Source organism: Pseudophryne corroboree, chromosome 11 (genome assembly GCF_028390025.1).
Source record: "Pseudophryne corroboree isolate aPseCor3 chromosome 11, aPseCor3.hap2, whole genome shotgun sequence".
NCBI classification, from domain to species: domain Eukaryota; kingdom Metazoa; phylum Chordata; class Amphibia; order Anura; family Myobatrachidae; genus Pseudophryne; species Pseudophryne corroboree.
In genome coordinates, this window is record NC_086454.1 from 129,615,168 (window position 1) to 129,640,167 (window position 25,000).

General features: G+C 34.8%; 15 non-coding genes across 15 annotated transcripts; all 15 read right to left on the reverse strand.

Annotated features, from left to right (window-relative positions):
* Positions 1-1,445: 1,445 nt before the first annotated feature.
* TRNAT-UGU (transfer RNA threonine (anticodon UGU)) lies at positions 1,446-1,518 on the reverse strand. Its single transcript has one exon. It is a non-coding gene; the product is annotated as a tRNA-Thr (tRNA).
* Positions 1,519-3,050: 1,532 nt separating this feature from the next.
* TRNAT-UGU (transfer RNA threonine (anticodon UGU)) lies at positions 3,051-3,123 on the reverse strand. The gene has a single exon. It is a non-coding gene; the product is annotated as a tRNA-Thr (tRNA).
* A 1,532-nt stretch (positions 3,124-4,655) lies between these two features.
* TRNAT-UGU (transfer RNA threonine (anticodon UGU)) lies at positions 4,656-4,728 on the reverse strand. The gene has a single exon. It is a non-coding gene; the product is annotated as a tRNA-Thr (tRNA).
* Positions 4,729-6,231: 1,503 nt separating this feature from the next.
* On the reverse strand, positions 6,232-6,304 carry TRNAT-UGU (transfer RNA threonine (anticodon UGU)). The gene has a single exon. It is a non-coding gene; the product is annotated as a tRNA-Thr (tRNA).
* A 1,542-nt stretch (positions 6,305-7,846) lies between these two features.
* On the reverse strand, positions 7,847-7,919 carry TRNAT-UGU (transfer RNA threonine (anticodon UGU)). The gene has a single exon. It is a non-coding gene; the product is annotated as a tRNA-Thr (tRNA).
* A 1,496-nt stretch (positions 7,920-9,415) lies between these two features.
* On the reverse strand, positions 9,416-9,488 carry TRNAT-UGU (transfer RNA threonine (anticodon UGU)). The gene has a single exon. It is a non-coding gene; the product is annotated as a tRNA-Thr (tRNA).
* A 1,823-nt stretch (positions 9,489-11,311) lies between these two features.
* Positions 11,312-11,384, reverse strand: TRNAT-UGU (transfer RNA threonine (anticodon UGU)). The gene has a single exon. It is a non-coding gene; the product is annotated as a tRNA-Thr (tRNA).
* A 1,502-nt stretch (positions 11,385-12,886) lies between these two features.
* On the reverse strand, positions 12,887-12,959 carry TRNAT-UGU (transfer RNA threonine (anticodon UGU)). The gene has a single exon. It is a non-coding gene; the product is annotated as a tRNA-Thr (tRNA).
* A 1,503-nt stretch (positions 12,960-14,462) lies between these two features.
* TRNAT-UGU (transfer RNA threonine (anticodon UGU)) lies at positions 14,463-14,535 on the reverse strand. The gene has a single exon. It is a non-coding gene; the product is annotated as a tRNA-Thr (tRNA).
* Positions 14,536-16,076: 1,541 nt separating this feature from the next.
* On the reverse strand, positions 16,077-16,149 carry TRNAT-UGU (transfer RNA threonine (anticodon UGU)). Its single transcript has one exon. It is a non-coding gene; the product is annotated as a tRNA-Thr (tRNA).
* A 1,496-nt stretch (positions 16,150-17,645) lies between these two features.
* On the reverse strand, positions 17,646-17,718 carry TRNAT-UGU (transfer RNA threonine (anticodon UGU)). The gene has a single exon. It is a non-coding gene; the product is annotated as a tRNA-Thr (tRNA).
* A 1,542-nt stretch (positions 17,719-19,260) lies between these two features.
* Positions 19,261-19,333, reverse strand: TRNAT-UGU (transfer RNA threonine (anticodon UGU)). The gene has a single exon. It is a non-coding gene; the product is annotated as a tRNA-Thr (tRNA).
* Positions 19,334-20,866: 1,533 nt separating this feature from the next.
* Positions 20,867-20,939, reverse strand: TRNAT-UGU (transfer RNA threonine (anticodon UGU)). Its single transcript has one exon. It is a non-coding gene; the product is annotated as a tRNA-Thr (tRNA).
* A 1,543-nt stretch (positions 20,940-22,482) lies between these two features.
* TRNAT-UGU (transfer RNA threonine (anticodon UGU)) lies at positions 22,483-22,555 on the reverse strand. The gene has a single exon. It is a non-coding gene; the product is annotated as a tRNA-Thr (tRNA).
* Positions 22,556-24,087: 1,532 nt separating this feature from the next.
* TRNAT-UGU (transfer RNA threonine (anticodon UGU)) lies at positions 24,088-24,160 on the reverse strand. Its single transcript has one exon. It is a non-coding gene; the product is annotated as a tRNA-Thr (tRNA).
* Positions 24,161-25,000: the final 840 nt, after the last annotated feature.

Sequence of the window (25,000 nt, forward strand, 5' to 3'; positions counted from 1 at the left end):
CGCTTTTTGTCCCAATGTAGACTTTTCCCACAAAAATTCTACAAATTTGCAATATCCTTGATTGAGGCATGTAGTATATAACTTTTTCAGAAAATCAAATAAATGCAAAAATTAGCTGTCTTTGCTTGAATTGAATTATATAGAAAATATTGAAAAAGTTGGACATATTTTTAATGGCTCTCCAACTTTGTGTTAGAGTGTCCTGTAGTGAGCTGAAATGATAATACCATGCCTGTCAGCAGAAACAGAACAGGTGTACAACAGGGTGAGAAGTATTAAAAACCTCCTAATGTGTGTGTTTTTGTGCTATCATTAAAGTTAAATTATTGGAAAGCTCTTACCATAGTTTCATAATAATAGTGAAAAACTTGTTGGAACTATCAGCATGAACAGAATCGGCCCAATAAAATGCAACAAATATGTTTTAGACATGCTCTTGTAACCAATCAGCAGATTAGACTGAACATCATATGTCTTTGTCCAAATTAACCATCCAAATATGTGACCAAATTTAAATGGTTCTCCTCACTTAAAGATATTGCATAGACTATTTTAACATTGGGAAACACTAGGTCCCAGTGAGATTGGACCTCATGACCCCTGGTTTACGAGACCAGTGCTCTAACCCCTGAGCTATGGAGCCACATAAGTAGCCAGAACTGTGACCAATACGTGGTCTGAATTATGGTGGAAAAGAGTTTTCTTCAAATTTCAGTAATCTTATTGGATATTATTAGTTGTAGCTCATTCTCCAAATATACACTTTTAACAAATGACCACTGCTGAAATGCCTGCTTGGGACATGCAGTTAATAACCTATTAAACAATTTAAAGAAACTTTCAGTTTGCTGCTGTATGTTGAATAGGTGTATATATAAAATTGAGGAAATGTTGGTCATGTTTTCCATGCCTCACAAACCTTGTGCTCCTTAGTCTGGAATGCCTTCAAAATGATATGACAGAATGTCTTTATATTGAGATATTTGTGACCAATAGTGGTCATTACCTTGAGTATGCTTGCATTTGTACTTTATATATGCTTACATGACCAAAAAAGCCTTCTGGCAGCTACAGTTGTCAATTCAAAACTCTTCTGGATCAACTGATGAAGTTGATTCATGCACGGTACAATACAATGTATATACCATTGTTGCTATCTTTAAAGTTTAATTATGGAAAAGCTCTTTCTACAGTTTGTAATTATACTGAAAAATTATGATGGGATTATCAGCATGGACAGAATCAGTACAATAAAATAATTTTAAGACATGCTCTTGGAACCAATTTGCAGATTAGACTGAACATCATAACTCTGTGTACAAATTGAATATCCAATTGTGTGACCAAATTGAAATGGTTCTCCTCACTTAAAGCTCTTGAGCAGACTATTTCAACATTGGGAGCTGCAATTTATATTTTAGCAGCAGTAACAAGAAAGTAGCACTAGGCCCCAGTGAGATTTGAACTCACAACTCCTGGTTTACAAGACCAGTGCTCTAACCCCTGAGCTATGGAGCCTTGCCTTCAGCATTATGTATGTTCATTCTGCTTAGTGATGGAAAAAAATCTTCTGCAAATTTCAAATCTCTGTTATCATTTTATTGTCGCTTTTTGTCCCAATGTAGACTTTTCACAAAAAAATTCTACAAATTTGCAATATCCTTGATTGAGGCATGTATTATATAACTTTTTCAGAAAATCAAATAAATGCAAAAATTAGCTGTCTTTGCTTGAATTGAATTATATAGAAAATATTGAAAAAGTTGGACATATTTTTAATGGCTCTCCAACTTTGTGTTAGAGTGTCCTGTAGTGAGCTGAAATGATAATACCATGCCTGTCAGCAGAAACAGAACAGGTGTACAATAGGGTGAGAAGTATTAAAAACCTCCTAATGTGTGTGTTTTTGTGCTATCATTAAAGTTAAATTATTGGAAAGCTCTTACCATAGTTTCATAATAATAGTGAAAAACTTGTTGGAACTATCAGCATGAACAGAATCGGCCCAATAAAATGCAACAAATATGTTTTAGACATGCTCTTGTAACCAATCAGCAGATTAGACTGAACATCATAACTCTGTGTACAAATTGAATATCCAAATGTGTGACCAAATTGAAATGGTTCTCCTCACTTAAAGATATTGCATAGACTATTTTAACATTGGGAAACAATAGGTCCCAGTGAGATTGGACCTCATGACCCCTGGTTTACGAGACCAGTGCTCTAACCCCTGAGAGATGGAGCCACATAAGTAGCCAGAACTGTGACCAATATGGGGTCTGAATTATGGTGGAAAAGAGTTTTCTTAAAATTTCAGTAATCTTATTGGATATTATTAGTTGTAGCTCATTCTCCAAATATACACTTTTAACAAATTACCACTGCTGAAATGCCTGCTTGGGACATGCAGTTAATAACCTGTTAAACAATTTAATGAAACTTTCAGTTTGCTGTTGTATGTTGAATAGGTGTATATATAAAATTGAGGAAATATTGGTCATGTTTTCCATGCCTCACAAACCTTGTGCTCCTTAGTCTGGAATGCCTTCAAAATGATATGACAGAATGTCTTTATATTGAGATATTTGTGACCAATAGTGGTCATTACCTTGAGTATGCTTGCATTTGTACTTTATATATGCTTACATGACCAAAAAAGCCTTCTGGCAGCTACAGTTGTCAATTCAAAACTCTTCTGGATCAACTGATGAAGTTGATTCATGCACGGTACAATACAATGTATATACCATTGTTGCTATCTTTAAAGTTTAATTATGGAAAAGCTCTTTCTACAGTTTGTAATTATACTGAAAAATTATGATGGGATTATCAGCATGAACAGAATCAGTACAATAAAATAATTTTAAGACATGCTCTTGGAACCAATTTGCAGATTAGACTGAACATCATAACTCTGTGTACAAATTGAATATCCAATTGTGTGACCAAATTGAAATGGTTCTCCTCACTTAAAGCTCTTGAGCAGACTATTTCAACATTGGGAGCTGCAATTTATATTTTAGCAGCAGTAACAAGAAAGTAGCACTAGGCCCCAGTGAGATTTGAACTCACGACCCCTGGTTTACAAGACCAGTGCTCTAACCCCTGAGCTATGGAGCCTTGCCTTCAGCACTATGTATGTTCATTCTGCTTAGTGATGGAAAAAAATCTTCTGCAAATTTCAAATCTCTGTTATCATTTTATTGTCGCTTTTTGTCCCAATGTAGACTTTTCACCAAAAAATTCTACAAATTTGCAATATCCTTGATTGAGGCATGTAGTATATAACTTTTTCAGAAAATCAAATAAATGCAAAAATTAGTTGTCTTTGCTTGAATTGAATTATATAGAAAATATTGAAAAAGTTGGACATATTTTTAATGGCTCTCCAACTTTGTGTTAGAGTGTCCTGTAGTGAGCTGAAATGATAATACCATGCCTGTCAGCAGAAACAGAACAGGTGTACAACAGGGTGAGAAGTATTAAAAACCTCCTAATGTGTGTGTTTTTTTGCTATCATTAAAGTAAAATTATTGGAAAGCTCTTACCATAGTTTCATAATAATAGTGAAAAACTTGTTGGAACTATCAGCATGAACAGAATCGGCCCAATAAAATGCAACAAATATGTTTTAGACATGCTCTTGTAACCAATCAGCAGATTAGACTGAACATCATATGTCTTTGTCCAAATTAACCATCCAAATATGTGACCAAATTGAAATGGTTCTCCTCACTTAAAGATATTGCATAGACTATTTTAACATTGGGAAACACTAGGTCCCAGTGAGATTGGACCTCATGACCCCTGGTTTACGAGACCAGTGCTCTAACCCCTGAGCTATGGAGCCACATAAGTAGCCAGAACTGTGACCAATATGGGGTCTGAATTATGGTGGAAAAGAGTTTTCTTCAAATTTCAGTAATCTTATTGGATATTATTAGTTGTAGCTCATTCTCCAAATATACACTTTTAACAAATGACCACTGCTGAAATGCCTGCTTGGGACATGCAGTTAATAACCTATTAAACAATTTAAAGAAACTTTCAGTTTGCTGCTGTATGTTGAATAGGTGTATATATAAAATTGAGGAAATGTTGGTCATGTTTTCCATGCCTCACAAACCTTGTGCTCCTTAGTCTGGAATGCCTTCAAAATGATATGACAGAATGTCTTTATATTGAGATATTTGTGACCAATAGTGGTCATTACCTTGAGTATGCTTGCATTTGTACTTTATATATGCTTACATGACCAAAAAAGCCTTCTGGCAGCTACAGTTGTCAATTCAAAACTCTTCTGGATCAACTGATGAAGTTGATTCATGCACGGTACAATACAATGTATATACCATTGTTGCTATCTTTAAAGTTTAATTATGGAAAAGCTCTTTCTACAGTTTGTAATGATACTGAAAAATTATGATGGGATTATCAGCATGAACAGAATCAGTACAATAAAATAATTTTAAGACATGCTCTTGGAACCAATTTGCAGATTAGACTGAACATCATAACTCTGTGAACAAATTGAATATTCAAATGTGTGACCAAATTGAAATGGTTCTCCTCACTTAATGCTCTTGAGCAGACTATTTCAACATTGGGAGCTGCAATTTATATTTTAGCAGCAGTAACAAGAAAGTAGCACTAGGCCCCAGTGAGATTTGAACTCACGACCCCTGGTTTACAAGACCAGTGCTCTAACCCCTGAGCTATGGAGCCTTGCCTTCAGCACTATGTATGTACATTCTGATTAGTGATGGAAAAAAATCTTCTGCAAATTTCAAATCTCTGTTATCATTTTATTGTCGCTTTTTGTCCCAATGTAGACTTTTCACAAAAAAATTCTACAAATTTGCAATATCCTTGATTGAGGCATGAAGTATATAACTTTTTCAGAAAATCAAATAAATGCAAAAATTAGCTGTCTTTGCTTGAATTGAATTATATAGAAAATATTGAAAAAGTTGGACATATTTTTAATGGCTCTCCAACTTTGTGTTAGAGTGTCCTGTAGTGAGCTGAAATGATAATACCATGCCTGTCAGCAGAAACAGAACAGGTGTACAACAGGGTGAGAAGTATTAAAAACCTCCTAATGTGTGTGTTTTTGTGCTATCATTAAAGTTAAATTATTGGAAAGCTCTTACCATAGTTTCATAATAATAGTGAAAAACTTGTTGGAACTATCAGCATGAACAGAATCGGCCCAATAAAATGCAGCAAATATGTTTTAGACATGCTCTTGTAACCAATCAGCAGATTAGACTGAACATCATAACTCTGTGTACAAATTGAATATCCAAATGTGTGACCAAATTGAAATGGTTCTCCTCACTTAAAGATATTGCATAGACTATTTTAACATTGGGAAACACTAGGTCCCAGTGAGATTGGACCTCATGACCCCTGGTTTACGAGACCAGTGCTCTAACCCCTGAGAGATGGAGCCACATAAGTAGCCAGAACTGTGACCAATACGGGGTCTGAATTATGGTGGAAAAGAGTTTTCTTCAAATTTCAGTAATCTTATTGGATATTATTAGTTGTAGCTCATTCTCCAAATATACACTTTTAACAAATGACCACTGCTGAAATGTCTGCTTGGGACATGCAGTTAATAACCTATTAAACAATTTAAAGAAACTTTCAGTTTGCTGTTGTATGTTGAATAGGTGTATATATAAAATTGAGGAAATGTTGGTCATGTTTTCTATGCCTCACAAACCTTGTGCTCCTTAGTCTGGAATGCCTTCAAAATGATATGACAGAATGTCTTTAAATTGAGATATTTGTGACCAATAGTGGTCATTACCTTGAGTATGCTTGCATTTGTACTTTATATATGCTTACATGACCAAAAAAGCCTTCTGGCAGCTACAGTTGTCAATTCAAAACTCTTCTGGATCAACTGATGAAGTTGATTCCTGCACGGTACAATACAGATTAATACAATGTATATACCATTGTTGCTATCTTTAAAGTTTAATTATGGAAAAGCTCTTTCTACAGTTTGTAATGATACTGAAAAATTATGATGGGATTATCAGCATGAACAGAATCAGTACAATAAAATAATTTTAAGACATGCTCTTGGAACCAATTTGCAGATTAGACTGAACATCATAACTCTGTACAAATTGAATATCCAAGCTCTTGAGCAGACTATTTCAACATTGGGAGCTGCAATTTATATTTTAGCAGCAGTAACAAGAAAGTAGCACTAGGCCCCAGTGAGATTTGAACTCACGACCCCTGGTTTACAAGACCAGTGTTTTAACCACTGAGCTATGGAGCCTTGCCTTCAGCACTATGTATGTTCATTCTGCTTAGTGATGGAAAAAAATCTTCTGCAAATTTCAAATCTCTGTTATCATTTTATTGTCGCTTTTTGTCCCAATGTAGACTTTTCACAAAAAAATTCTACAAATTTGCAATATCCTTGATTGAGGCATGTAGTATATAACTTTTTCAGAAAATCAAATAAATGCAAAAATTAGCTGTCTTTGCTTGAATTGAATTATATAGAAAATATTGAAAAAGTTGGACATATTTTTAATGGCTCTCCAACTTTGTGTTAGAGTGTCCTGTAGTGAGCTGAAATGATAATACCATGCCTGTCAGCAGAAACAGAACAGGTGTACAACAGGGTGAGAAGTATTAAAAACCTCCTAATGTGTGTGTTTTTTTGCTATCATTAAAGTAAAATTATTGGAAAGCTCTTACCATAGTTTCATAATAATAGTGAAAAACTTGTTGGAACTATCAGCATGAACAGAATCGGCCCAATAAAATGCAACAAATATATTTTAGACATGCTCTTGTAACCAATCAGCAGATTAGACTGAACATCATAACTCTGTGTACAAATTGAATATCCAAATGTGTGACCAAATTGAAATGGTTCTCCTCACTTAAAGATATTGCATAGACTATTTTAACATTGGGAAACACTAGGTCCCAGTGAGATTGGACCTCATGACCCCTGGTTTACGAGACCAGTGCTCTAACCCCTGAGAGATGGAGCCACATAAGTAGCCAGAACTGTGACCAATACGGGGTCTGAATTATGGTGGAAAAGAGTTTTCTTCAAATTTCAGTAATCTTATTGGATATTATTAGTTGTAGCTCATTCTCCAAATATACACTTTTAACAGATGACCACTGCTGAAATGCCTGCTTGGGACATGCAGTTAATAACCTATTAAACAATTTAAAGAAACTTTCAGTTTGCTGTTGTATGTTGAATAGGTGTATATATAAAATTGAGGAAATGTTGGTCATGTTTTCTATGCCTCACAAACCTTGTGCTCCTTAGTCTGGAATGCCTTCAAAATGATATGACAGAAAGTCTTTATATTGAGATATTTGTGACCAATAGTGGTCATTACCTTGAGTATGCTTGCATTTGTACTTTTTATATGCTTACATGACCAAAAAAGCCTTCTGGCAGCTACAGTTGTCAATTCAAAACTCTTTAGAATCAACTGATGAAGTTGATTCCTGCACGGTACAATACAGATTAATACAATGTATATACCATTGTTGCTATCTTTAAAGTTTAATTATGGAAAAGCTCTTTCTACAGTTTGTAATGATACTGAAAAATTATGATGGGATTATCAGCATGAACAGAATCAGTACAATAAAATAATTTTAAGACATGCTCTTGGAACCAATTTGCAGATTAGACTGAACATCATAACTCTGTGTACAAATTGAATATCCAAATGTGTGACCAAATTGAAATGGTTCTCCTCACTTAAAGCTCTTGAGCAGACTATTTCAACATTGGGAGCTGCAATTTATATTTTAGCAGCAGTAACAAGAAAGTAGCACTAGGCCCCAGTGAGATTTGAACTCACGACCCCTGGTTTACAAGACCAGTGCTCCAACCCCTGAACTATGGAGCCTTGCCTTCAGCACTATGTATGTTCTGTTATCATTTTATTGTCGCTTTTTGTCCCAATGTAGACTTTTCACAAAAAAATTCTACAAATTTGCAATATCCTTGATTGAGGCATGTAGTATATAACTTTATCAGAAAATCAAATAAATGCAAAAATTAGCTGTCTTTGCTTGAATTGAATTATATAGAAAATATTGAAAAAGTTGGACATATTTTTAATGGCTCTCCAACTTTGTGTTAGAGTGTCCTGTAGTGAGCTGAAATGATAATACCATGCCTGTCAGCAGAAACAGAACAGGTGTACAACAGGGTGAGAAGTATTAAAAACCTCCTAATGTGTGTGTTTTTTTGCTATCATTAAAGTAAAATTATTGGAAAGCTCTTACCATAGTTTCATAATAATAGTGAAAAACTTGTTGGAACTATCAGCATGAACAGAATCGGCCCAATAAAATGCAACAACTATGTTTTAGACATGCTCTTGTAACCAATCAGCAGATTAGACTGAACATCATATGTCTTTGTCCAAATTAACCATCCAAATATGTGACCAAATTGAAATGGTTATCCTCACTTAAAGATATTGCATAGACTATTTTAACATTGGGAAACACTAGGTCCCAGTGAGATTGGACCTCATGACCCCTGGTTTACGAGACCAGTGCTCTAACCCCTGAGCTATGGAGCCACATAAGTAGCCAGAACTGTGACCAATACGGGGTCTGAATTATGGTGGAAAAGAGTTTTCTTCAAATTTCAGTAATCTTATTGGATATTATTAGTTGTAGCTCATTCTCCAAATATACACTTTTAACAAATGACCACTGCTGAAATGCCTGCTTGGGGCATGCAGTTAATGACCTATTAAACAATTTAAAGAAACTTTCAGTTTGCTGTTGTATGTTGAATAGGTGTATATATAAAATTGAGGAAATGTTGGTCATGTTTTCTATGCCTCACAAACCTTGTGCTCCTTAGTCTGGAATGCCTTCAAAATGATATGACAGAATGTCTTTAAATTGAGATATTTGTGACCAATAGTGGTCATTACCTTGAGTATGCTTGCATTTGTACTTTATATATGCTTACATGACCAAAAAAGCTTTCTGGCAGCTACAGTTGTCAATTCAAAACTCTTCTGGATCAACTGATGAAGTTGATTCCTGCACGGTACAATACAGATTAATACAATGTATATACCATTGTTGCTATCTTTAAAGTTTAATTATGGAAAAGCTCTTTCTACAGTTTGTAATGATACTGAAAAATTATGATGGGATTATCAGCATGAACAGAATCAGTACAATAAAATAATTTTAAGACATGCTCTTGGAACCAATTTGCAGATTAGACTGAACATCATAACTCTGTGTACAAATTGAATATCCAAATGTGTGACCAAATTTAAATGGTTCTCCTCACTTAAAGCTCTTGAGCAGACTATTTCAAAATTGGGAGCTGCAATTTATATTTTAGCAGCAGTAACAAGAAAGTAGCACTAGGCCCCAGTGAGATTTGAACTCACGACCCCTGGTTTACAAGACCAGTGCTCTAACCCCTGAGCTATGGAGCCTTGCCTTCAGCGCTATGTATGTTCATTCTGCTTAGTGATGGAAAAAAATCTTCTGCAAATTTCAAATCTCTGTTATCATTTTATTGTCGCTTTTTGTCCCAATGTAGACTTTTCACAAAAAAATTCTACAAATTTGCAATATCCTTGATTGAGGCATGTAGTATATAACTTTTTCAGAAAATCAAATAAATGCAAAAATTAGCTGTCTTTGCTTGAATTGAATTATATAGAAAGTATTGAAAAAGTTGGACATATTTTTAATGGCTCTCCAACTTTGTGTTAGAGTGTCCTGTAGTGAGCTGAAATGATAATACCATGCCTGTCAGCAGAAACAGAACAGGTGTACAACAGGGTGAGAAGTATTAAAAACCTCCTAATGTGTGTGTTTTTGTGCTATCATTAAAGTTAAATTATTGGAAAGCTCTTACCATAGTTTCATAATAATAGTGAAAAACTTGTTGGAACTATCAGCATGAACAGAATCGGCCCAATAAAATGCAACAAATATGTTTTAGACATGCTCTTGTAACCAATCAGCAGATTAGACTGAACATCATAACTCTGTGTACAAATTGAATATCCAAATGTGTGACCAAATTGAAATGGTTCTCCTCACTTAAAGATATTGCATAGACTATTTTAACATTGGGAAACACTAGGTCCCAGTGAGATTGGACCTCATGACCCCTGGTTTACGAGACCAGTGCTCTAACCCCTGAGAGATGGAGCCACATAAGTAGCCAGAACTGTGACCAATATGGGGTCTGAATTATGGTGGAAAAGAGTTTTCTTCAAATTTCAGTAATCTTATTGGATATTATTAGTTGTAGCTCATTCTCCAAATATACACTTTTAACAAATGACCACTGCTGAAATGCCTGCTTGGGACATGCAGTTAATAACCTATTAAACAATTTAATGAAACTTTCAGTTTGCTGTTGTATGTTGAATAGGTGTATATATAAAATTGAGGAAATGTTGGTCATGTTTTCCATGCCTCACAAACCTTGTGCTCCTTAGTCTGGAATGCCTTCAAAATGATATGACAGAATGTCTTTATATTGAGATATTTGTGACCAATAGTGGTCATTACCTTGAGTATGCTTGCATTTGTACTTTATATATGCTTACATGACCAAAAAAGCCTTCTGGCAGCTACAGTTGTCAATTCAAAACTCTTCTGGATCAACTGATGAAGTTGATTCCTGCACGGTACAATACAGATTAATACAATGTATATACCATTGTTGCTATCTTTAAAGTTTAATTATGGAAAAGCTCTTTCTACAGTTTGTAATGATACTGAAAAATTATGATGGGATTATCAGCATGAACAGAATCAGTACAATAAAATAATTTTAAGACATGCTCTTGGAACCAATTTGCAGATTAGACTGAACATCATAACTCTGTGTACAAATTGAATATCCAAATGTGTGACCAAATTTAAATGGTTCTCCTCACTTAAAGCTCTTGAGCAGACTATTTCAACATTGGGAGCTGCAAAGCTGCAATGTATATACCATTGTTGCTATCTTTAAAGTTTAATTATGGAAAAGCTCTTTCTACAGTTTGTAATGATACTGAAAAATTATGATGGGATTATCAGCATGAACAGAATCAGTACAATAAAATAATTTTAAGACATGCTCTTGGAACCAATTTGCAGATTAGACTGAACATCATAACTCTGTGTACAAATTGAATATCCAAATGTGTGACCAAATTTAAATGGTTCTCCTCACTTAAAGCTCTTGAGTAGACTATTTCAACATTGGGAGCTGCAATTTATATTTTAGCAGCAGTAACAAGAAAGTAGCACTAGGCCCCAGTGAGATTTGAACTCACGACCCCTGGTTTACAAGACCAGTGCTCTAACCCCTGAGCTATGGAGCCTTGCCTTCAGCGCTATGTATGTTCATTCTGCTTAGTGATGGAAAAAAATCTTCTGCAAATTTCAAATCTCTGTTATCATTTTATTGTCGCTTTTTGTCCCAATGTAGACTTTTCACACAAAAATTCTACAAATTTGCAATATCCTTGATTGAGGCATGTAGTATATAACTTTTTCAGAAAATCAAATAAATGCAAAAATTAGCTGTCTTTGCTTGAATTGAATTATATAGAAAATATTGAAAAAGTTGGACATATTTTTAATGGCTCTCCAACTTTGTGTTAGAGTGTCCTGTAGTGAGCTGAAATGATAATACCATGCCTGTCAGCAGAAACAGAACAGGTGTACAACAGGGTGAGAAGTATTAAAAACCTCCTAATGTGTGTGTTTTTTTGCTATCATTAAAGAAAATTATTGGAAAGCTCTTACCATAGTTTCATAATAATAGTGAAAAACTTGTTGGAACTATCAGCATGAACAGAATCGGCCCAATAAAATGCAACAAATATATTTTAGACATGCTCTTGTAACCAATCAGCAGATTAGACTGAACATCATATGTCTTTGTCCAAATTAACCATCCAAATATGTGACCAAATTGAAATGGTTCTCCTCACTTAAAGATATTGCATAGACTATTTTAACATTGGGAAACACTAGGTCCCAGTGAGATTGGACCTCATGACCCCTGGTTTACGAGACCAGTGCTCTAACCCCTGAGAGATGGAGCCACATAAGTAGCCAGAACTGTGACCAATACGGGGTCTGAATTATGGTGGAAAAGAGTTTTCTTCAAATTTCAGTAATCTTATTGGATATTATTAGTTGTAGCTCATTCTCCAAATATACACTTTTAACAAATGACCACTGCTGAAATGTCTGCTTGGGACATGCAGTTAATAACCTATTAAACAATTTAAAGAAACTTTCAGTTTGCTGTTGTATGTTGAATAGGTGTATATATAAAATTGAGGAAATGTTGGTCATGTTTTCTATGCCTCACAAACCTTGTGCTCCTTAGTCTGGAATGCCTTCAAAATGATATGACAGAATGTCTTTAAATTGAGATATTTGTGACCAATAGTGGTCATTACCTTGAGTATGCTTGCATTTGTACTTTATATATGCTTACATGACCAAAAAAGCCTTCTGGCAGCTACAGTTGTCAATTCAAAACTCTTCTGGATCAACTGATGAAGTTGATTCCTGCACGGTACAATACAGATTAATACAATGTATATACCATTGTTGCTATCTTTAAAGTTTAATTATGGAAAAGCTCTTTCTACAGTTTGTAATGATACTGAAAAATTATGATGGGATTATCAGCATGAACAGAATCAGTACAATAAAATAATTTTAAGACATGCTCTTGGAACCAATTTGCAGATTAGACTGAACATCATAACTCTGTACAAATTGAATATCCAAGCTCTTGAGCAGACTATTTCAACATTGGGAGCTGCAATTTATATTTTAGCAGCAGTAACAAGAAAGTAGCACTAGGCCCCAGTGAGATTTGAACTCACGACCCCTGGTTTACAAGACCAGTGTTTTAACCCCTGAGCTATGGAGCCTTGCCTTCAGCACTATGTATGTTCATTCTGCTTAGTGATGGAAAAAAATCTTCTGCAAATTTCAAATCTCTGTTATCATTTTATTGTCGCTTTTTGTCCCAATGTAGACTTTTCACAAAAAAATTCTACAAATTTGCAATATCCTTGATTGAGGCATGTAGTATATAACTTTTTCAGAAAATCAAATAAATGCAAAAATTAGCTGTCTTTGCTTGAATTGAATTATATAGAAAATATTGAAAAAGTTGGACATATTTTTAATGGCGCTCCAACTTTGTGTTAGAGTGTCCTGTAGTGAGCTGAAATGATAATACCATGCCTGTCAGCAGAAACAGAACAGGTGTACAACAGGGTGAGAAGTATTAAAAACCTCCTAATGTGTGTGTTTTTTTGCTATCATTAAAGTAAAATTATTGGAAAGCTCTTACCATAGTTTCATAATAATAGTGAAAAACTTGTTGGAACTATCAGCATGAACAGAATCGGCCAAATAAAATGCAACAAATATATTTTAGACATGCTCTTGTAACCAATCAGCAGATTAGACTGAACATCATAACTCTGTGTACAAATTGAATATCCAAATGTGTGACCAAATTGAAATGGTTCTCCTCACTTAAAGATATTGCATAGACTATTTTAACATTGGGAAACACTAGGTCCCAGTGAGATTGGACCTCATGACCCCTGGTTTACGAGACCAGTGCTCTAACCCCTGAGCTATGGAGCCACATAAGTAGCCAGAACTGTGACCAATACGGGGTCTGAATTATGGTGGAAAAGAGTTTTCTTCAAATTTCAGTAATCTTATTGGATATTATTAGTTGTAGCTCATTCTCCAAATATACACTTTTAACAAATGACCACTGCTGAAATGCCTGCTTGGGACATGCAGTTAATAACCTATTAAACAATTTAAAGAAACTTTCAGTTTGCTGTTGTATGTTGAATAGGTGTATATATAAAATTGAGGAAATGTTGGTCATGTTTTCTATGCCTCACAAACCTTGTGCTCCTTAGTCTGGAATGCCTTCAAAATGATATGACAGAATGTCTTTAAATTGAGATATTTGTGACCAATAGTGGTCATTACCTTGAGTATGCTTGCATTTGTACTTTATATATGCTTACATGACCAAAAAAGCTTTCTGGCAGCTACAGTTGTCAATTCAAAACTCTTCTGGATCAACTGATGAAGTTGATTCCTGCACGGTACAATACAGATTAATACAATGTATATACCATTGTTGCTATCTTTAAAGTTTAATTATGGAAAAGCTCTTTCTACAGTTTGTAATGATACTGAAAAATTATGATGGGATTATCAGCATGAACAGAATCAGTACAATAAAATAATTTTAAGACATGCTCTTGGAACCAATTTGCAGATTAGACTGAACATCATAACTCTGTACAAATTGAATATCCAAGCTCTTGAGCAGACTATTTCAACATTGGGAGCTGCAATTTATATTTTAGCAGCAGTAACAAGAAAGTAGCACTAGGCCCCAGTGAGATTTGAACTCACGACCCCTGGTTTACAAGACCAGTGTTTTAACCCCTGAGCTATGGAGCCTTGCCTTCAGCACTATGTATGTTCATTCTGCTTAGTGATGGAAAAAAATCTTCTGCAAATTTCAATTCTCTGTTATCATTTTATTGTCGCTTTTTGTCCCAATGTAGACTTTTCACAAAAAAATTCTACAAATTTGCAATATCCTTGATTGAGGCATGTAGTATATAACTTTTTAAGAAAATCAAATAAATGCAAAAATTAGCTGTCTTTGCTTGAATTGAATTATATAGAAAATATTGAAAAGTTGGACATATTTTTAATGGCTCTCCAACTTTGTGTTAGAGTGTCCTGTAGTGAGCTGAAATGATAATACCATGCCTGTCAGCAGAAACAGAACAGGTGTACAACAGGGTGAGAAGTATTAAAAACCTCCTAATGTGTGTGTTTTTTTGCTATCATTAAAGTAAAATTATTGGAAAGCTCTTACCATAGTTTCATAATAATAGTGAAAAACTTGTTGGAACTATCAGCATGAACAGAATCGGCCCAATAAAATGCAACAAATATGTTTTAGACATGCTCTTGTAACCAAATAGCAGATTAGACTGAACATCATAACTCTGTGTACAAATTGAATATCCAAATGTGTGACCAAATTGAAATGGTTCTCCTCACTTAAAGATATTGCATAGACTATTTTAACATTGGGAAACACTAGGTCCCAGTGAGATTGGACCTCATGACCCCTGGTTTACGAGACCAGTGCTCTAACCCCTGAGAGATGGAGCCACATAAGTAGCCAGAACTGTGACCAATACGGGGTCTGAATTATGGTGGAAAAGAGTTTTCTTCAAATTTCAGTAATCTTATTGGATATTATTAGTTGTAGCTCATTCTCCAAATATACACTTTTAACAGATGACCACTGCTGAAATGCCTGCTTGGGACATGCAGTTAATAACCTATTAAACAATTTAAAGAAACTTTCAGTTTGCTGTTGTATGTTGAATAGGTGTATATATAAAATTGAGGAAATGTTGGTCATGTTTTCTATGCCTCACAAACCTTGTGCTCCTTAGTCTGGAATGCCTTCAAAATGATATGACAGAATGTCTTTATATTGAGATATTTGTGACCAATAGTGGTCATTACCTTGAGTATGCTTGCATTTGTACTTTTTATATGCTTACATGACCAAAAAAGCCTTCTGGCAGCTACAGTTGTCAATTCAAAACTCTTTAGAATCAACTGATGAAGTTGATTCCTGCACGGTACAATACAGATTAATACAATGTATATACCATTGTTGCTATCTTTAAAGTTTAATTATGGAAAAGCTCTTTCTACAGTTTGTAATGATACTGAAAAATTATGATGGGATTATCAGCATGAACAGAATCAGTACAATAAAATAATTTTAAGACATGCTCTTGGTACCAATTTGCAGATTAGACTGAACATCATAACTCTGTGTACAAATTGAATATCCAAATGTGTGACCAAATTGAAATGGTTCTCCTCACTTAAAGCTCTTGAGCAGACTATTTCAACATTGGGAGCTGCAATTTATATTTTAGCAGCAGTAACAAGAAAGTAGCACTAGGCCCCAGTGAGATTTGAACTCACGACCCCTGGTTTACAAAACCAGTGCTCCAACCCCTGAGCTATGGAGCCTTGCCTTCAGCACTATGTATGTTCTGTTATCATTTTATTGTCGCTTTTTGTCCCAATGTAGACTTTTCACAAAAAAATTCTACAAATTTGCAATATCCTTGATTGAGACATGTAGTATATAACTTTTTCAGAAAATCAAATAAATGCAAAAATTAGCTGTCTTTGCTTGAATTGAATTATATAGAAAATATTGAAAAAGTTGGACATATTTTTAATGGCTCTCCAACTTTGTGTTAGAGTGTCCTGTAGTGAGCTGAAATGATAATACCATGCCTGTCAGCAGAAACAGAACAGGTGTACAACAGGGTGAGAAGTATTAAAAACCTCCTAATGTGTGTGTTTTTTTGCTATCATTAAAGTAAAATTATTGGAAAGCTCTTACCATAGTTTCATAATAATAGTGAAAAACTTGTTGGAACTATCAGCATGAACAGAATCGGCCCAATAAAATGCAACAACTATGTTTTAGACATGCTCTTGTAACCAATCAGCAGATTAGACTGAACATCATAACTCTGTGTACAAATTGAATATCCAAATGTGTGACCAAATTGAAATGGTTCTCCTCACTTAAAGATATTGCATAGACTATTTTAACATTGGGAAACACTGGGTCCCAGTGAGATTGGACCTCATGACCCCTGGTTTACGAGACCAGTGCTCTAACCCCTGAGAGATGGAGCCACATAAGTAGCCAGAACTGTGACCAATACGGGGTCTGAATTATGGTGGAAAAGAGTTTTCTTCAAATTTCAGTAATCTTATTGGATATTATTAGTTGTATCTCATTCTCCAAATATACACTTTTAACAAATGACCACTGCTGAAATGCCTGCTTGGGACATGCAGTTAATAACCTATTAAACAATTTAAAGAAACTTTCAGTTTGCTGTTGTATGTTGAATAGGTGTATATATAAAATTGAGGAAATGTTGGTCATGTTTTCTATGCCTCACAAACCTTGTGCTCCTTAGACTGGAATGCCTTCAAAATGATATGACAGAATGTCTTTATATTGAGATATTTGTGACCAATAGTGGTCATTACCTTGAGTATGCTTGCATTTGTACTTTATATATGCTTACATGACCAAAAAAGCCTTCTGGCAGCTACAGTTGTCAATTCAAAACTCTTCTGGATCAACTGATGAAGTTGATTCCTGCACGGTACAATACAGATTAATACAATGTATATACCATTGTTGCTATCTTTAAAGTTTAATTATGGAAAAGCTCTTTCTACAGTTTGTAATGATACTGAAAAATTATGATGGGATTATCAGCATGAACAGAATCAGTACAATAAAATAATTTTAAGACACGCTCTTGGAACCAATTTGCAGATTAGACTGAACATCATAACTCTGTGTACAAATTGAATATCCAAATGTGTGACCAAATTGAAATGGTTCTCCTCACTTAAAGCTCTTGAGCAGACTATTTCAACATTGGGAGCTGCAATTTATATTTTAGCAGCAGTAACAAGAAAGTAGCACTAGGCCCCAGTGAGATTTGAACTCACAACCCCTGGTTTACAAGACCAGTGCTCTAACCCCTGAGCTATGGAGCCTTGCCTTCAGCACTATGTATGTTCATTCTGCTTAGTGATGGAAAAAAATCTTTTGCAAATTTCAAATCTCTGTTATCATTTTATTGTCGCTTTTTGTCCCAATGTAGACTTTTCACAAAAAAATTCTACAAATTTGCAATATCCTTGATTGAGGCATGTAGTATATAACTTTTTCAGAAAATCAAATAAATGCAAAAATTAGCTGTCTTTGCTTTAATTGAATTATATAGAAAATATTGAAAAAGTTGGACATATTTTTAATGGCTCTCCAACTTTGTGTTAGAGTGTCCTGTAGTGAGCTGAAATAATAATACCATGCCTGTCAGCAGAAACAGAACAGGTGTACAACAGGGTGAGAAGTATTAAAAACCTCCTAATGTGTGTGTTTTTTTGCTATCATTAAAGTAAAATTATTGGAAAGCTCTTACCATAGTTTCATAATAATAGTGAAAAACTTGTTGGAACTATCAGCATGAACAGAATCGGCCCAATAAAATGCAACAAATATGTTTTAGACATGCTCTTGTAACCAATCAGCAGATTAGACTGAACATCATAACTCTGTGTACAAATTGAATATCCAAATGTGTGACCAAATTGAAATGGTTCTCCTCACTTAAAGATATTGCATAGACTATTTTAACATTGGGAAACACTGGGTCCCAGTGAGATTGGACCTCATGACCCCTGGTTTACGAGACCAGTGCTCTAACCCCTGAGAGATGGAGCCACATAAGTAGCCAGAACTGTGACCAATACGGGGTCTGAATTATGGTGGAAAAGAGTTTTCTTCAAATTTCAGTAATCTTATTGGATATTATTAGTTGTATCTCATTCTCCAAATATACACTTTTAACAAATGACCACTGCTGAAATGCCTGCTTGGGACATGCAGTTAATAACCTATTAAACAATTTAAAGAAACTTTCAGTTTGCTGTTGTATGTTGAATAGGTGTATATATAAAATTGAGGAAATGTTGGTCATGTTTTCTATGCCTCACAAACCTTGTGCTCCTTAGTCTGGAATGCCTTCAAAATGATATGACAGAATGTCTTTATATTGAGATATTTGTGACCAATAGTGGTCATTACCTTGAGTATGCTTGCATGTGTTCTTTATATATGCTTACATGACCAAAAAAGCCTTCTGGCAGCTACAGTTGTCAATTCAAAACTCTTCAGAATCAACTGATGAAGTTGATTCCTGCACGGTACAATACAGATTAATACAATGTATATACCATTGTTGCTATCTTTAAAGTTTAATTATGGAAAAGCTCTTTCTACAGTTTGTAATGATACTGAAAAATTATGATGGGATTATCAGCATGAACAGAATCAGTACAATAAAATAATTTTAAGACATGCTCTTGGAACCAATTTGCAGATTAGACTGAACATCATAACTCTGTGTACAAATTGAATATCCAAATGTGTGACCAAATTGAAATGGTTCTCCTCACTTAAAGCTCTTGAGCAGACTATTTCAACATTGGGAGCTGCAATTTATATTTTAGCAGCAGTAACAAGAAAGTAGCACTAGGCCCCAGTGAGATTTGAACTCACAACCCCTGGTTTACAAGACCAGTGCTCTAACCCCTGAGCTATGGAGCCTTGCCTTCAGCACTATGTATGTTCATTCTGCTTAGTGATGGAAAAAAATCTTCTGCAAATTTCAAATCTCTGTTATCATTTTATTGTCGCTTTTTGTCCCAATGTAGACTTTTCACAAAAAAATTCTACAAATTTGCAATATCCTTGATTGAGGCATGTAGTATATAACTTTTTCAGAAAATCAAATAAATGCAAAAATTAGCTGTCTTTGCTTGAATTGAATTATATAGAAAATATTGAAAAAGTTGGACATATTTTTAATGGCTCTCCAACTTTGTGTTAGAGTGTCCTGTAGTGAGCTGAAATGATAATACCATGCCTGTCAGCAGAAACAGAACAGGTGTACAACAGGGTGAGAAGTATTAAAAACCTCCTAATGTGTGTGTTTTTTTGCTATCATTAAAGTAAAATTATTGGAAAGCTCTTACCATAGTTTCATAATAATAGTGAAAAACTTGTTGGAACTATCAGCATGAACAGAATCGGCCCAATAAAATGCAACAAATATGTTTTAGACATGCTCTTGTAACCAATCAGCAGATTAGACTGAACATCATAACTCTGTGTACAAATTGAATATCCAAATGTGTGACCAAATTGAAATGGTTCTCCTCACTTAAAGATATTGCATAGACTATTTTAACATTGGGAAACACTAGGTCCCAGTGAGATTGGACCTCATGACCCCTGGTTTACGAGACAAGTGCTCTAACCCCTGAGAGATGGAGCCACATAAGTAGCCAGAACTGTGACCAATATGGGGTCTGAATTATGGTGGAAAAGAGTTTTCTTCAAATTTCAGTAATCTTATTGGATATTATTAGTTGTAGCTCATTCTCCAAATATACACTTTTAACAAATGACCACTGCTGAAATGCCTGCTTGGGACATGCAGTTAATAACCTATTAAACAATTTAAAGAAACTTTCAGTTTGCTGTTGTATGTTGAATAGGTGTATATATAAAATTGAGGAAATGTTGGTCATGTTTTCCATGTCTCACAAACCTTAGTCTGGAATGCCTTCAAAATGATATGACAGAATGTCTTTATATTGAGATATTTGTGACCAATAGTGGTCATTACCTTGAGTATGCTTGCATTTGTACTTTATATATGCTTACATGACCAAAAAAGCCTTCTGGCAGCTACAGTTGTCAATTCAAAACTCTTCTGGATCAACTGATGAAGTTGATTCCTGCACGGTACAATACAGATTAATACAATGTATATACCATTGTTGTTATCTTTAAAGTTTAATTATGGAAAAGCTCTATCTACAGTTTGTAATGATACTGAAAAATTATGATGGGATTATCAGCATGAACAGAATCAGTACAATAAAATAATTTTAAGACATGCTCTTGGAACCAATTTGCAGATTAGACTGAACATCATAACTCTGTGTACAAATTGAATATCCAAATGTGTGACCAAATTGAAATGGTTCTCCTCACTTAAAGCTCTTGAGCAGACTATTTCAACATTGGGAGCTGCAATTTATATTTTAGCAGCAGTAACAAGAAAGTAGCACTAGGCCCCAGTGAGATTTGAGCTCACGACCGCTGGTTTACAAGACCAGTGCTCTAACCCCTGAGCTATGGAGCCTTGCCTTCAGCACTATGTATGTTCATTCTGCTTAGTGATGGAAAAAAATCTTCTGCAAATTTCAAATCTCTGTTATCATTTTATTGTCGCTTTTTGTCCCAATGTAGACTTTTCACAAAAAAAATTCTAAAAATTTGCAATATCCTTGATTGAGGCATGTAGTATATAACTTTTTCAGAAAATCAAATAAATGCAAAAATTAGCTGTCTGTGCTTGAATTGAATTATATAGAAAATATTGAAAAAGTTGGACATATTTTTAATGGCTCTCCAACTTTGTGTTAGAGTGTCCTGTAGTGAGCTGAAATGATAATACCATGCCTGTCAGCAGAAACAGAACAGGTGTACAACAGGGTGAGAAGTATTAAAAACCTCCTAATGTGTGTGTTTTTTTGCTATCATTAAAGTTAAATTATTGGAAAGCTCTTACCATAGTTTCATAATAATAGTGAAAAACTTGTTGGAACTATCAGCATGAACAGAATCGGCCCAATAAAATGCAACAAATATATTTTAGACATGCTCTTGTAACCAATCAGCAGATTAGACTGAACATCATATGTCTTTGTCCAAATTAACCATCCAAATATGTGACCAAATTGAAATGGTTCTCCTCACTTAAAGATATTGCATAGACTATTTTAACATTGGGAAACACTAGGTCCCAGTGAGATTGGACCTCATGACCCCTGGTTTACGAGACCAGTGCTCTAACCCCTGAGCTATGGAGCCACATAAGTAGCCAGAACTGTGACCAATACGGGGTCTGAATTATGGTGGAAAAGAGTTTTCTTCAAATTTCAGTAATCTTATTGGATATTATTAGTTGTAGCTCATTCTCCAAATATACACTTTTAACAAATGACCACTGCTGAAATGCCTGCTTGGGACATGCAGTTAATAACCTATTAAACAATTTAAAGAAACTTTCAGTTTGCTGCTGTATGTTGAATAGGTGTATATATAAAATTGAGGAAATGTTGGTCATGTTTTCCATGCCTCACAAACCTTGTGCTCCTTAGTCTGGAATGCCTTCAAAATGATATGACAGAATGTCTTTATATTGAGATATTTGTGACCAATAGTGGTCATTACCTTGAGTATGCTTGCATTTGTACTTTATATATGCTTACATGACCAAAAAAGCCTTCTGGCAGCTACAGTTGTCAATTCAAAACTCTTCTGGATCAACTGATGAAGTTGATTCCTGCACGGTACAATACAGATTAATACAATGTATATATCATTGTTGCTATCTTTAAAGTTTAATTATGGAAAAGCTCTTTCTACAGTTTGTAATAATACTGAAAAATTATGATGGGATTATCAGCATGAACAGAGTCAATACAATAAAATAATTTTAAGACTTGCTCTTGGAACCAATTTGCAGATTAGACTGAACATCATAACTCTGTGTACAAATTGAATATCCAAATGTGTGACCAAATTGAAATGGTTCTCCTCACTTAAAGCTCTTGAGCAGACTATTTCAACATTGGGAGCTGCAATTTATATTTTAGCAGCAGTAACAAGAAAGTAGCACTAGGCCCCAGTGAGATTTGAACTCATGACCCCTGGTTTACAAGACCAGTGCTCTAACCCCTGAGCTATGGAGCCTTGCCTTCAGCACTATGTATGTTCATTCTGCTTAGTGATGGAAAAAAATCTTCTGCAAATTTCAAATCTCTGTTATCATTTTATTGTCGCTTTTTGTCCCAATGTAGACTTTTCACAAAAAAATTCTACAAATTTGCAATATACTTGATTGAGGCATGTAGTATATAACTTTTTCAGAAAATCAAATAAATGCAAAAATTAGCTGTCTTTGCTTGAATTGAATTATATAGAAAATATTGAAAAAGTTGGACATATTTTTAATGGCTCTCCAACTTTGTGTTAGAGTGTCCTGTAGTGAGCAGAAATGATAATACCATGCCTGTCAGTAGAAACAGAACAGGTGTACAACAGGGTGAGAAGTATTAAAAAACTCCTAATGTGTGTGTTTTTTTGCTATCATTAAAGTAAAATTATTGGAAAGCTCTTACCATAGTTTCATAATAATAGTGAAAAACTTGTTGGAACTATCAGCATGAACAGAATCGGCCCAATAAAATGCAACAAATATATTTTAGACATGCTCTTGTAAACAATCAGCAGATTAGACTGAACATCATAACTCTGTGTACAAATTGAATATCCAAATGTGTGACCAAATTGAAATGGTTCTCCTCACTTAAAGATATTGCATAGACTATTTTAACATTGGGAAACACTGGGTCCCAGTGAGATTGGACATCATGACCCCTGGTTTACGAGACCAGTGCTCTAAACCCTGAGAGATGGAGCCACATAAGTAGCCAGAACTGTGACCAATACGGGGTCTGAATTATGGTGGAAAAGAGTTTTCTTCAAATTTCAGTAATCTTATTGGATATTATTAGTTGTAGCTCATTCTCCAAATATACACTTTTAACAAATGACCACTGCTGAAATGCCTGCTTGGGACATGCAGTTAATAACCTATTAAACAATTTAAAGAAACTTTCAGTTTGCTGCTGTATGTTGAATAGGTGTATATATAAAATTGAGGAAATGTTGGTCATGTTTTCCATGCCTCACAAACCTTGTGCTCCTTAGTCTGGAATGCCTTCAAAATGATATGACAGAATGTCTTTATATTGAGATATTTGTGACCAATAGTGGTCATTACCTTGAGTATGCTTGCATTTGTACTTTATATATGCTTACATGACCAAAAAAGCCTTCTGGCAGTTACAGTTGTCAATTCAAAACTCTTCTGGATCAACTGATGAAGTTGATTCATGCACGGTACAATACAATGTATATACCATTGTTGCTATCTTTAAAGTTTAATTATGGAAAAGCTCTTTCTACAGTTTGTAATGATACTGAAAAATTATGATGGGATTATCAGCATGAACAAAGTCAATACAATAAAATAATTTTAAGACATGCTCTTGGAACCAATTTGCAGATTAGACTGAACATCATAACTCTGTGTACAAATTGAATATCCAAATGTGTGACCAAATTGAAATGGTTCTCCTCACTTAAAGCTCTTGAGCAGACTATTTCAACATTGGGAGCTACAATTTATATTTTAGCAGCAGTAACAAGAAAGTAGCACTAGGCCCCAGTGAGATTTGAACTCACGACCCCTGGTTTACAAGACCAGCGCTCTAACCCCAGAGCTATGGAGCCTTGCCTTCAGCACTATGTAGGTTCATTCTGCTTAGTGATGGAAAAAAATCTTCTGCAAATTTCAAATCTCTGTTATCATTTTATTGTCGCTTTTTGTCCCAATGTAGACTTTTCACAAAAAAATTCTACAAATTTGCAATATCCTTGATTGAGGCATGTAGTATATAACTTTTTCAGAAAATCAAATAAATGCAAAAATTAGCTGTCTTTGCTTGAATTGAATTATATAGAAAATATTGAAAAAGTTGGACATATTTTTAATGGCTCTCCAACTTTGTGTTAGAGTGTCCTGTAGTGAGCTGAAATGGTAATACCATGCCTGTCAGCAGAAACAGAACAGGTGTACAACAGGGTGAGAAGTATTAAAAACCTCCTAATGTGTGTGTGTTTTTGTGCTATCATTAAAGTTAAATTATTGGAAAGCTCTTACCATAGTTTCATAATAATAGTGAAAAACTTGTTGGAACTATCAGCATGAACAGAATCGGCCCAATAAAATGCAACAAATATGTTTTAGACATGCTCTTGTAACCAATCAGCAGATTAGACTGAACATCATAACTCTGTGTACAAATTGAATATCCAAATGTGTGACCAAATTGAAATGGTTCTCCTCACTTAAAGATATTGCATAGACTATTTTAACATTGGGAAACACTGGGTCCCAGTGAGATTGGACCTCATGACCCCTGGTTTACGAGACCAGTGCTCTAACCCCTGAGAGATGGAGCCACATAAGTAGCCAGAACTGTGACCAATACGGGGTCTGAATTATGGTGGAAAAGAGTTTTCTTCAAATTTCAGTAATCTTATTGGATATTATTAGTTGTATCTCATTCT